Source organism: Micropterus dolomieu, linkage group LG01 (assembly GCF_021292245.1).
Source record: "Micropterus dolomieu isolate WLL.071019.BEF.003 ecotype Adirondacks linkage group LG01, ASM2129224v1, whole genome shotgun sequence".
Taxonomy (NCBI): domain Eukaryota; kingdom Metazoa; phylum Chordata; class Actinopteri; order Centrarchiformes; family Centrarchidae; genus Micropterus; species Micropterus dolomieu.
Window position 1 is genome coordinate 14,937,270 of NC_060150.1, and position 13,896 is coordinate 14,951,165.

The 13,896-nt window shown below is 40.1% G+C and overlaps 1 long non-coding RNA gene across 1 annotated transcript in view; it reads right to left on the reverse strand.

Moving 5' to 3' along the window:
• LOC123976907 overlaps positions 1 to 13,618 on the reverse strand; it is a 31,383-nt gene extending 17,765 nt beyond the window's left edge. Inside the window, exon 1 of the long non-coding RNA XR_006826454.1 lies at positions 13,492 to 13,618. This is a non-coding gene — a long non-coding RNA (uncharacterized LOC123976907). The remainder of the gene's footprint in view (positions 1 to 13,491) is intronic.
• Positions 13,619 to 13,896: the final 278 nt, after the last annotated feature.

Sequence of the window (13,896 nt, forward strand, 5' to 3'; positions counted from 1 at the left end):
CAGAGAAATATGGTCTGATAAACCAAAATGGGGAAGGGGGAGGGCTTTGTAGCTGCCAGAAATGTTCAAGTAACATAGTCAAGGGTATTGACTGTTACAAAACTGATTCTTATGATCAACTAATAGTAGTTTTTTAAAGTTAGGGAAAGTCATGGTAATGGTTACAACACTGACCACTGGTAGAAAACAGGATGCAAACAGCAATCTTGCGTGTCAAAGTCATACATTTTGTTGACAGTTTTATGATCTGCCACAGCTATGATTACTCTTTGGTTCGGTTTAGGCACAAAAACTACTCAGTTAAATGAAAATAATAGTGCTCATGGTTAAAAGAAATCATGGGATGCTAACAGTGAAAGTCACATGTCCATCTACCCCAACCTTCTCCTGGATAGGCTTTAACGTCATGTCATTAGTCTGGGCAGATTACGGTCTCCATATATATGTTTTGGGGATTTTCAAAATTAGACTGCTGGGGTCACGACTCAGACATGGTGACATGAACAGCATTATTGATGGGTGATAATTATTATTCATTGGTTTAGGATGGCCAATCAACCTTCCCTTAAGCCTGAAACAGTGTGTATGCGCATTTGTGTGGCTACAAGGTTAATGAATGTGTGTATAAGTGTCTTTGTGTAGATAAGCATCAACTCAAACTTAATTGTATGTAAGCTTGCAGTTCACAAATAGCTGCACATATTGTAGCATATTTAAGTGATTCAAAAGGATTCATACAAACTATATATGGCCAGTTTTTAATTTTAAAAATCGAAATACAGTATTGCCTAATGTCTGTTTTGAGCTGCTAGTTCTACTGTTTAAACTGGGTGTACATTTAGCATAAAACTATGCATAAGAAGAAAGTGCCAAATTCTTCTCTGTCCTCTGGCAAACCCGACCTCGTTCGTGGATAGAAAATGTCGACTAGACACTGGCAGAGACATTTTGAGGGAAACAGCGAGAGACAGGAGAGACCTCTACTCTCCTTCAGAGCCAAAGCCATGAGAGGCAGTGAGCAATGTGTCTGTCCTGAGGGAATTATGGGAAATGAACCGTTTTCTAAAGGCCTAGTATGTCCAACGGGACACAACTTCAGGCGTTGCTGCCAAAGTGTCACAACAGTGGCAGGCCACAAAACATCGACCAACATAAACACGGACTGTACAGAAGCTACTAAAACATACAAAGAGCAGTCGAGCTACATTCTGGTTCGAAACATTAAAGGAAAAATGTTACCAAATTGCACAAAATATCTGTAGAATATTAAATATAAATTATTCAAATTGTAGAAATAATATTTTAATGCTCAATAGGTGACCAAAGGATATGCAGTTTTTGCATTCACAGGAAACACATGGCTTTTAACATCATGCATCAAAGCCAGCTGACACTCAGCTGACCAGACCGATGATATTTTCCGGTGACAGCTCTCCTCTCCCTGCCTTTGCCTGGTGCCGGTGCACTGTTGCCATGGGAGATGTTTATGTAAGCCATGCCTAATCCTGTTAACGGTTGCTGTGGCTACTGCGCAGCATAAGTGTTCGGCAATGCCGCCCTGCAAAAAATGTCCTTCCTTTGAGTGCAGAGTTTTATTTTTATTCTGGAAACAAGTGAAAATGGAAAATGGGAAGAGATTATTTAAGGCATTTTGGATTTTTTACATAAACACATGATTTGCAGCACTAAAGCTAGCTAATTTTACTTGCTACAATCAAAAAAAATCAAAATGAACCCATTTTAATCTGTCATTCTCCTAACCTAACATGCTCCAGTAATATACACATTAATTTGAGTGTACAAGGCAATTGTGATTGTGATTTTGGTCTAGTTAAATTTAAAAATCACATATTTTAGTGTCTTTAGTGTTTTTTGCAGATCAAACTGTTATAGATAGATCCTTATATATATATATATATATATACACACACATATCTTCTTGGAAACATCCCCCATTGTCTCCCATAAGATGGATATTCTTGCATGCAACATGCCTGCACATTTGAAATGGTAGATATTTTGGACATTTCTAAAAATGATTGACCAGCAGTATTCAACATCATCTTTGCGCCAAGAACGGGAGACACAGGTAGAAGTTACGCATAGCTGAGCAGGACCCTGTGATCCAGACTTGTATCTCAAGTCATTACACTTGTATAGTGTAATGCTGTCACTTAAATTGATCCCCCCCCCCCCCCCCCAGACAATCTAAAGCATCATGGACCATAAACCCCCACCTTAACTTCAACCTTCACCACTGTCATAAAAACATAACCTTTAAATTATTTTTAGATGATCATCCTTCAATAACAGGAGCATTATTTAGGTATTCCACCATCTTCTGTAGGAAAGAGATGGCAAGGGAGAAGTCTAAGCCTAATTATCCCGATTAAAAAGCAGAGAGTATGAACAAGTCATACAAAAGAGAATTATACAGACACGAATGAAGAGAGAGAGGAAAAGAATTGGGAGAGCTCATGTTAAGGCAGACGTGGATGATGAGACATCACATGTATGTGGCCTATATGCCTCTCAAAGGAGATTGGACAGGGAACCTTTGCAATGCTGTCTCCTGGTTTCCTCCCCCTATTCTCTTGACTCTCTTTCACTCCATTAGCTTTATTAGTCTCTTGGCTGAGGAATCAGGCTATTGTACAGTTACTTGGTCATGAAGGTCAACAATAGATCCATTGTGGCTTTGATACTCTTCTGAGGGCAGTTTTAGGATTTTCCAAAACCCACTGGTGGCCTCTGCAAGTAACACAGATGAAAATGAGTTTTTAGCTACAGTGTATTTAGTGCAATAAATGTAGTGTGCATTAATGTTGTAAAAATAAGCCATTCCAGCTGCATGGCTTTAAGGATGACAACATCGAGTCTGTCGGTTATTTGGTCGTTCCACCACTTCCAGATTTAAACACCTCAACAAATATTGGATGGATTGCAAAAGAAGTTGGTACAGACATTCATGGTACCAATTTGATGAAGACTACTGCATTTGGTGATCCCCTGACTCTTCCTCCATGACTTATTTGCTTTTAGTAAAATGTCCCGACAGCTATTGGTTGGATTGTAATGAAATTTAGCACAGATAACCCAGGTGCCCAGAGGACGATTCCTTATAATTTGGATTAATATATTATGACTTTTCATCCACCAGCAGATCAAAATTCAACTTGGACTGTTCAATAGCGGTTTGTTTAATGCAAAACTAATAAAATTCAAATAACCCTCAACTGTTCCTTGTGCTACTTAGCAAATGTTAGCATGCTAACATGGTGAACATGGTAAATATTGGACCTGCTAAACATCAGCATGTTAGAGTTGTCACTAGCTGTTAGTTATCACTAACTACCTTAGCATGCTGACATTAGCATTTATCTTAAAACACTTATGTATAGCCCCACAGAGTTTTAAATATAGCTGTAGACTCTTAGTCATGTTAAAATTTATTTTTTAGAAGTGAAAACTTCTGTCACCTGTCTCCAATGCAAATGAGCTTAATTCAAGATCTGTACTCATACTCGTGAGTGGACGTGCCTCTTTTCCAAAAACTTTCCAAAACAAAACTAGAGCACCGCAAAATCCTTAAAATTTATTACTTCAGTGATATTTTCACAGACTGAATGGTACTCTCTATGAGGAATAAATTGATCTTAGGGAATAAATTGGTACTGATTAAGACAGGTCTAAAACTGTTTTTCCTGCAGTTTTTTCTCTTTCTCAAAAAACCAAATGTACGCACACATACCTCACCCCCCTCACCTTTCCTCTTTTCTGTGCCAGCACTGCACAGCAGACGGGCCTCGAGCCCATTAAACACAGTTTTGTTCTACTCAGTCCTCATCACTCTGATGCATCTGCTGATCACAGCACACAGGGGAACATTAAAACACAAGCTCCGCCAGTCGCCAGGGGACCACAGGGCCCCTACCTCATCCCAAAACTTCCTGAAACCTACTACCTTTCTAACTCCCTGTTCACACCTCCTGTGCAGTTGGACTTTATCTGTTACTGGAACAAGAAAGAAGCAAAAATTCCTGAAGGCATTTAGATGTCAATTCTCACTCCTAAGATTAAAGATGAACAGGGCCATTGCCTGACCTCATACTCAGAGAACCACATTTTTCTACACTCGTGACTGTCAGTGCAAATTAAGCTTTGTTGTGAACTGGCTTAATGCGAGATAAAAAGGTAAAATCTGTGAGTGACCTTGGCAAAGTTCAGCTTACTGCGGAGAAAATAAAGCAAAGCAAAAGAAAACTAATTCAGTAGAAAACCTTTCACATTCTTGTGACTTCAAAAATATAATGCCATCAGTGTACAGTATACTCTCACTACGCCATCACTGGAGAACACTGCATGACTGCATATTGTACGCTCTGGGCCATAAAAGGCAAAACTCAGGACAAATCACATTGGAATGCCTTCAGCTTGCAGGTAAAAAAAAAAGAAATCACCCTAGTTCAGCACAGCCAACATTTTCTCATTTGCTGTACTAATGAAAACATGTACAGGCTATGGATAAGCAGTTTTGTGTTTTCCATGAGAGCTCTAGTGAAAAGGACTGTTGACTTTTACCAGCCAGCTCAGCACAGCAGCTCAGTCATGTATAACATTTTCAATCGTGCAGGTCCATGTACCATCACTAGTTTAATGTTGAAGCCTGCAGTGAGGTTTAGGAAGGGCAAAGGAAAACCATTTTGCTTCCTCACCTTTCCCTCCACTCCCATTAAAGGTCAAAGACCATTTGGCTCACTTTAGACCAAGTTGGCTGCTGGCAACTGTCTAATGTCTGGTTTAACGCTGACAGACTGGCTGTCCTGGTATTTTTCCCAGATGCCAGGAGCCAGGGGCGCAAAACAAGGTTTAAATCTTACACTACGCTCATTAGAGGAGAGATAAACCAGCAGCAGTCAACCACCATTTTTGTGCCAGTTCAGCGGTAGCAACAGCGGGGCGGCAAATTTGAGATGGAAGCCGTGCCATGAGACAGGAGGAGGTTGGATCAGAGATCCAGGCATGGACACGTACAAAACAAAAATGTGTGGCACCTCTTCTGTATACATTTGCTGTACATTTTAACATTACTGGTCAAAACCAAATGTAGAAAAGCATCTGAAACATAGAGGCCTAGGCCCCAATCTAAAAAAGACCCAATTCAAAAAGGACCTGAAGACAGTCAAATGGACTCGATTCAAACAGACCTAAATAGAGAGAAGACGCTAACACTATCAAAAAAAGGTGGCATTACATGTCATTTCCCCAGAACTTCACATTTCACACTTTCAGTCTCATCTCAAAAAACACACCTTACTGCACACCACATGTTTAGAGATGATAGTGAGTCCAGATAAATTGACACACAGACCGAGACCCGCTGCAACGGAACCCTACATCGAACCAATTAGACTAAATAACCCATGAAGTCATCTATCTGAAACACATGTTGGACAATTCAGCATGATCCAGGGGTTTTCCTGTATCACCAGAGACTGATGTTCTGGCAATAGAGTTGCTCCAGCAGCATGTGGCTGAGTTCCAAACTTCATGTGAAGTACATGTTGAGCCAATACCAACTAATGGGGACAGCACAATCTTAATGTCAAAGAGTACAGGGATTTGTGGTTGCACTGTACTATAACTCTCTTCTCTGGGTGACGCAATACATTTTGTTGGCAAATTTTAATTTGATGCAGTTTTCTCGAGCAGGGAAAACACCCAACAATATTTTACACTCTAACTACACTCCACTAACATGTGGCTGTGGTGTAAATGATTGTCATTGAAAAAGTGAGGATCATGGAGGTGCCTTTTCAGGGACTAACTTGTGGATCAGAACAGCATGGAAGCCAAATGTGTTACGTCCTACCAGGCTAATTTAATTATAAGTGCCACTTATTTTCTCATTCATCTCCCACACAGCTTTTCTGTTGGGAGAAGCTTTTGTGGTGAATCCGCCTGGGAATGTTCTGTGGATGCAGAGTGCAATGCTTTAAAAAGGGAAGGAAAACAGGTGATTTGATTAGATTTGATTAACTCATGACTGATTCCAGAACTGCTACAGCTACAGATGTGTTCCTCTGAATCCCACTTTGTCAGCCATCATGTCCAAAGCTGCTAAAGAAAATCATACTTATTATTGTTTTTGAAGATGGTGAAATCAAAAGACATCCAGTTTTTATTGAAAGGCAAATATCATCCTGATATCATCATGGTGCTTACTCTATAGTAACTGTATAGTGTGAATCTTGTCCTTACGTGAGAATCTTGAGATATTTATAGCAGTATGTTTTGTAATGTAATCAGTATATGTGCTTTCTAATGCATTATTGAGGAGAAATAAATATTTATGATACAGTCGTGGCACATGGCACAGTTTCGCCTTTTGCTACTTTAAGAAATCATGCAACACATTCACTATGACCCACATGCTGCTAAAAAAAAAAGTCTCCCTGTCTAATATACACCTCTCACCTTCTATTACTCTTCATGCATGGGCAAACACGCAAATACGCATATCACACACATTCTGTGCAGATCAGCAGCAGCAGCGGTTCTGTGTTTTCAGGCCTACTGGAGGGTTTGACATTGTATAGTTGAAGAGTGTGTGATATGAAGAGTGACCTAAGTGTGTGGAGGGTAAACGGAGTGACTCCCCGGGGGGCAGCTTGTTCTCTCTAGCCCTCTTTTGGAGTTCAGACAAGTCCCATGATGCTGCGAGATTAATGAAGCTGCACTGGCACTGTGATCCCTACAGGGTACACATCCACACACACACACACACACACACACACACACACACACACACACACACAGTCAAAGGCGTACATGCACACACACTATTCATTCCACATTATGACAGTTTTCATGCACCTGCACTGATATGAGCTTTACACAGTTCAAGTATTGATTACACTAATGGTGGTGCACACTCAAGAACATTTAGGAAAACCTTAAACATTAGATTTCAATAAGGATGTTCTAATTTAAAGGTACTTTTACATCATGTGTTTTTAACCCATCTGAAATATTAGCTTCAGGTAGAATATTTGCTTTAAAAAAAAAAAAGAAGCATATTCTAACATAGGTTTTTAATGGAACCTTGCCTGCTATTTCAGCATTTAATAAGTAATAATCAGTAATTCACCATCCTCAGGATTTTAGTCTTCATCTGAAAAGCTCAGGTAAAACAGGCCTGGTTGTGTCTGTCTCCATCCTCCAGTCTGGCAATGCCACAAGCAAGCTGCACCAGAGCTTGGGAGAGTTGGGAGGATGTCGCATTAACACATGGACTAATCTTACACCTGCAGTCAGGCCTGCCGTCTTACACACAGCAGCACTGCCTCTCTGTGGTCAGAAACGGGTACTACAAATCTGCAACTGGCAACCTCTCAGCTTGTTTCAGCTTTAAAATTAAAAGAACGGACATTGAGGCAAAATATCCCTCAAGGTTAGAAAGTACAGTATACTGAGGTTTATTTGGGGCCAATAATCACAGACACATCACTTCTGCTATGATGATGTTTGACATATCACCTACAGTAAACGTTTTGTAGTAACACTTATGTAACTTAAGTGTAACACTACTTGGTCATTGTCTAGTCCTATTTTTTGCCTTCATTGCATGTTCCTGTGCTGGGTGATTTTTTTTGAAAGTTCAAATACAACAGATGGAGGAGATCTTGACCTCAACAACAGGTGATCTTGTGAATTCCAGATCCGTGTTTTAAAGGGATAGTTCAGGATTTTTAAGTGGGGCTGTATGAGATACAGATCTCCGGTAGTGTAAAATAGTGTGCTGCCAAATTTATGTGTAGGAATGTGGAAGTTCTATGGTTGAGAAAATGTAGCTCCAAAGGAAACGGCTGTCTGACAGCAAGGTAACACGCTGAAAATATTAAGCACACAGCGTACACTTGAACTGATACAGATTTATTTTGGGGGACCTTCTTTTAGGAGGCCAAAATATGTCCACAGCAGTACATTGCTTAGCTTCTGTGCTTCTCCAAACTGGGGACGGACTGATCACCATTTACTGCAGGTAATACACCAACGATGGATAAGTACCTCATATGGCCCCACTTCAAAAATCCCAAACTATCCCTTTAATTTGCGGCTGCTTTTCCTGAAAAGCCTTTTCAAATTCAAGGTGAGCTGTGGCCAAGTGCAGGGAGAAAAAAACCCTGCCGCCATTCTCTCTCCAATGCCAATGAGGAAAAAAGAGAAATATCCTTGTAATACATAATTGAGATCACAGTGAATGAACACATTTTTATGTAAGGACAGATTCTGTTCAAAAAACTGTGCAGTAGCTGGTTGGGACGGTAGCATGGCAACAAGTTGCTGGAACACTCTGACCAATCAAATTGTCTGGGTCAAACTACTTTTTTACATCTCTTGATATCACCGTAACCAGTTTCTTCCTGGGAGCAAATTGAACTGGATTGAGGAAAGGAAACAGCTACTCTACTTTTAAAACACATCCATTTTGAATCTCTTGTCAAGACTACCCTGCTTTGTAAATTGTTATTAGTAGTAGTGATTGCCTCCATTTCTTGGAAGCTACAGTTAATTAACATTATAGCCTAATTGATTACCACAGGTAAATTGAGTTGATGTAAGATACAATAATGGTTTTCTTTTGTTTCCTTCAAGGGCCTCCTTCAAAGTCAATTTTCTCCTTGAAGCATATATATTGCCAATAACCAGTAGTGACAGTAGCAATAATTTTAGTGATGTTGATAGTGCTATTAAATTAACAGACCACTGTGCACATTGAGGCCAAGGTAATGTAAATGGTAAAGGCAACGTTTTTTGCCACTCATTCACTCATTCACTCATCAGTAGAAGCAAGGTACCAAGAAGAGTGCTGGCCAAGCAATTTGGGGTTCAGTGTCTTGCACAAGGACACTACGTACAGGAGGAGGTGGGCCCAACCCTGTGATCAGTGGATGGCCTGCTCTACTGCCTGAGTCAAAGCCATACAATAAATAAAGCGAAAAACAGTTCTAGTTGGTTGATATTTAGAGAGAATTAAGGGCATTTTGAGGGCAAAAGTGCATGCCAGAGAGTTTAGTTTGAAATGCAAATATTAAAAAATGTGGCAATGAGCTTATTTTTCATTCTTTAATGGCATTTCTGATCGTAAGCACAGCCTTTCATACTCCCAGACCCAACATTCCTATATCCTGGAAAATCTCAATGCCAAACTCAAAAAAAAACAAGCAAAACAAATTTTTTTTTTACATTTGGAGTGCCACAATGCTCAATTCGTGGTCAACTACTTTTCACTTGTTACCACTCATGGCAATTATCCATGGACTTTTATGTTGTTTCACCTTTACAGCAGAGGTGGAGACTGGCTCACTCTAATAACCTCCGATGTCTCCGAAGATTGGTGGTAAATTTTACGTATTTACAGAACAATTGTCACGATAGATAATTTTACACATCTGAATATAATGTATACAATTATTGGAGCAGCGTTCGGTTCTGCTCAAGTGACCATGCAGGCATGTGAAACAGTCAGTTGTTTGAGGCTATTAACAGTCCTCAGAAAAAGACGGAATGTTCTTTTTGTGCTCAACCTGACATGTGTGATCTTCTGTTACATCAGCTCCCCTGCTGTAATGAAACACCTCCACCTCTGATGGTACGCAGAAAAGAGCAGTCGCTTAAATCTGCGGATTCCAGATGATAAGGAAAGGTGTAATGATGCATTAAGGTAGGATTATTAGCAGTGGCGTCACTGTGGAACCCATCGTCCTGCAGGAGGATGCTTTCCTCTTTCCCATCAATGTAAGGGTTACAAAATATATGTTCAGTGCCAGCTGCAGGAAAAACATAAAAAGTAGAATCCCACAGTTCGGTTGGCTCGGTGATTACTACACGTAAGAGCCGTGCTCACCCTGAGCGCTGCATGATACATGCACCCATAGCAGTAGCAGATGGCCAATATGCAAAACATCGTTATAACAGATGGGGGCCCAAACACCAGCATGCCCTCTTCCCGGGAAAATATGATGTGTTCTTTGATGGCAAAAGCATCACACAGGAGCCTGCTGGTCTGCTGTTGGAAGCTGAATCTGACCCACCATGAAAGCTCCCTGCCCCACTGACCAGCCAAATAAGTCCAATGCTCATGTGAATATTGCAGATATTGATCATTCTGAGGTACGAATATGTAGCGTTCTATGGCCATTAGAACCAAAGTTGTCTGGGATGTTAGGGGGGGGAAAACGCAATAGACAGAACTGTGCTACACACCAGTATCCATGCATCTGAGATTTCTTACGCATAACAGAAGACAATACAAACAAAGCAGTTACAAAGCTCATCCCAGCACCATAAAATGATATATATTTTTTATCAGAATGTAATGTGGTTGCCATAGTAGCTGCTTATATCTCAAGGCTACAAAGAAAAGAAATCCATTTTACTGTAAATCAAAAAAAGGACACAAGAAATGTAAGGAAAAATGCCAGGAAAGACAGATGGACATTTTGTGCACATCTTGATTCCAATCAGCTGTACTTGTCACGTTGGATGAACTGGAGCGAAGGAGCTGTTTGAAGAATTCAGAAGTAGATGGGGCCAAACACCTTGTCTGAGGATAAGAAACTCTTGAACAGACCCAACGTTGGTAGGAGGGGACATGAATTAATCAGAGGTTTCCAGGAGACGCGGAAAAAAATATTCCCACTGACAAAGAAAGGACACACTTTGGTATCATTAGTCAGTAATGCAAATGCTGATGATTCTATTGCTGACTTCTCTGCAGTCAAGATTACATGTTCTTTCTTTTATATATAAATGTGTAATCACAAGTCAAATAAATTCATGTTGACATTTACCTGACAACTGCATGCGAGTACATACTGATAGGTAATATAATGTGTCACATTCTTACACTCGTAGTAAAATAATAATCTTTTTTAAATATTCAATGCATATTTCTGTGTAATTAGAGAAATGTGCACGTTTTTAGTGTTTATATATAATTATCTTCTGTTCTTGCACCTAATAGATAACAATTAAAGAAAAAGCTGTGTGCTCCAGAGATGGGAAAGCTGCAGATTTTCAAAGCTATTCAGTTCAATTGAGTGGGCCTTTATTGGCACGGGAAACAGACTCTTACTTTGCCAAAGCAAGTAAATACTTAATAAACTTGGAACAAAGACACAACAGACGATTGCAAGAGTTCATCAAAGATGTAGCAAAACAAAGCAGTACCAGGAAAATTCCTGAGAATCAATATACACCAGTAGTGCATGCTAATTGTGTAACATCACATCTCAAAATGCATTTTTTACTCCTGTTTGATAAAACTTTGCTTAGTACTATTGTTTTTTAAAAATGTAACTTATTTTGTGCGGTGTTTTAAAGATACATTTTACAAAGTACAAGGTAGATTTATTTGTCACATTACAACAGGTGGTAAAGTGAAATTTTACCTTCTGCTACGTAAAAAAGCGTAAAATACATATGAGGCAAAATGTAGTTTTTCAATAAAATCACTTTTTAATAAATCGTTTTTTTAATTCCTTTCTGTCAATGGGCTGTAACCTCACTTAGAAATTAACCACACGCCTGTTTTCTCTGTTGCTTGGAACAGCCACTATTCTGCTTCATATGTGAAGGGATCAGATCGGGTTCTAGCTGCATGCGCCCTCCCGAGCATCTCTCCGACTACAGTGGCATCACTGTGGAGCCCATCATCCTGCAGGACTATAGCGACAACACCGCAGCTAACGACATGCATTCCACTAACACAAAACAACTGACTCCACGTACAGCACAAACTCCAACATAAACTCCACGTAAGGATAAAGAAAAACAATAAAGTTGTTGAAGCCCGTCAGGCCAAATGAGAATCAGATCGATGTCGGGTGAAAACCACAGTCAACACCAGAAAGGCTCGAGTCATGGAGAGATCTTCACAGAACCAACATAGAGTTGGCTTTCATCCTAACATTACTGCAACGCATGTGAACTAAATTGTGATGATGGGCTTTAGTTGGCTCAAGTTAGATAACGTTAGCTCGCTGGCTAATGATGAGCACTTGCTAACGTTTTCTGGTGCGAAATACTACAATTGTATGGCTTTCCACATCACCTTACCAGCAAACAGGATCCATATTACTAATCTGTGTTCCACTAATAATATGCCAGTATTATGCCTTGATTTATGCCTGCAAGAAAGGATGTTCAAAGCAAATGCGGAACGATTTGTTTATACTAGCCTATAGTGATGCAAAGTAGGGCAGCCAGCTAACATTAGCATGGACCTACCACTGTTTGTTTCGTCACCGCAACGCTAGTGGCCGCTGAAATCTACATATATAAAGAAATGTTTGAAATTACATGTTTGAATAACAGTGTGACAATGTGAAGGGGGGTTGCATAAGAACATGCAATTATCAGCTTAACCTGCAGCTACCATTGGTTTTACTGAGCTTTATTGTGAGTTTCAGCTGATTGTTTATCCATCCATTCTGTAACTTTCCTGTTTCGGGTTTACTGTCACCACTCTTAGAGTTTTGTTTTTGGTCACAGCAGGTGACTGTTTTTAGCCAAAAAGATCTAAAATCCCACTGCACACTACTAGCTCAGCATCAAACAACAAAGATCTTGTGCTCACAACTTGTTAAAGGTACAATTTTGTTCTCCTTCCAAATACCTGTACAATTCTGCCTTTAATAAATGAATCTAAGTAACATTTCCATCACAGTGAATATTTTGTTAGTCAAAATAAATACTCATACAATGCCAGAGCGGAGAAACACACAGCAAGTAATGTAACTACAATTAGGAGGGTTGTGGGTGGGCAAACTGTTGCCACTGCTGCGGCATAGCTAACAAAGCTAACCAGTTGGGATCAACCATCACAGACATAACAGAAAGACTGACAAAGCATTATTTGATGCAAAAAGTACCCGTTAGCGTCCATATAAGACATCTTTATGAGACGCCCTGTGAAGACCGGAAGCGCTAGTAGCTAGCTAGGTAGCTATGTTAGTATAAAAGGCGTTGACAGCTTCCCAAAGCACCTTACCCTAACCCTAACCATCACTGGGGTGTGTGCCTAAACCTAAGTCAGCGATTGTATGCACATCGACCAGGTAACCCTACAGCTGTGCACATTAGCCGATGTGCTGGCAGCTAGGGTTAGCCTCCTTTGTGTTGCTACATTGTAAGATTGTTGTCATGACTAGAAATTAAAAATGTACTGTTGAATAAGGTATTTCATATCTTAAGTATATTCTTATTACATAGTTAACAGTTTCATCTCCAGTGATTAAAAAACATTTTGTTATCTCAATTTGAAAGATTTAGGTAGATTTTTGGTAACCTTTGACTGAAAGAACCACTTGCATATGCAGAACGGATCGGGCAGGCAGTACTGATTTGGCACAGACAATAACAACAAATAGATGGGACAATACTGACCTATCATTTCTGTGAAACAGCAAAACTAACGTTACTCACCTGTCGAGCAGAACCAGAGCAACCTCCGAGTCGGCAGGTCATATAACTTCTTTCACAGTTAGTACTCCCCAGACCTTTTCCTCTTTGGCTGTTTCTCCAACACCTCTCCTTCTGGACAGTGCCTAGAGTTTACAACTTTCTCTCTCCCACTGCTCCTGTGCATGAGCACAACTGCTACCTGTTGCTGATTGGCTGGAACAATGTTGTGGGGGTCGCTCCGAGCCACTTACTTTGTGTTGCATTTACAGACCCAGGGCTGTGTAGAACAAAACGGATTTTAATTTCAGAGAATACACAAAACGTAGAGCTAGCAAACCCTGAGGAAATATTTGCTGAATTTAACAAAAGGTGTACTGGACTACAGTCACTTATTATCCTTTTAACTCAGTCAGTGAGTAAAGCCCA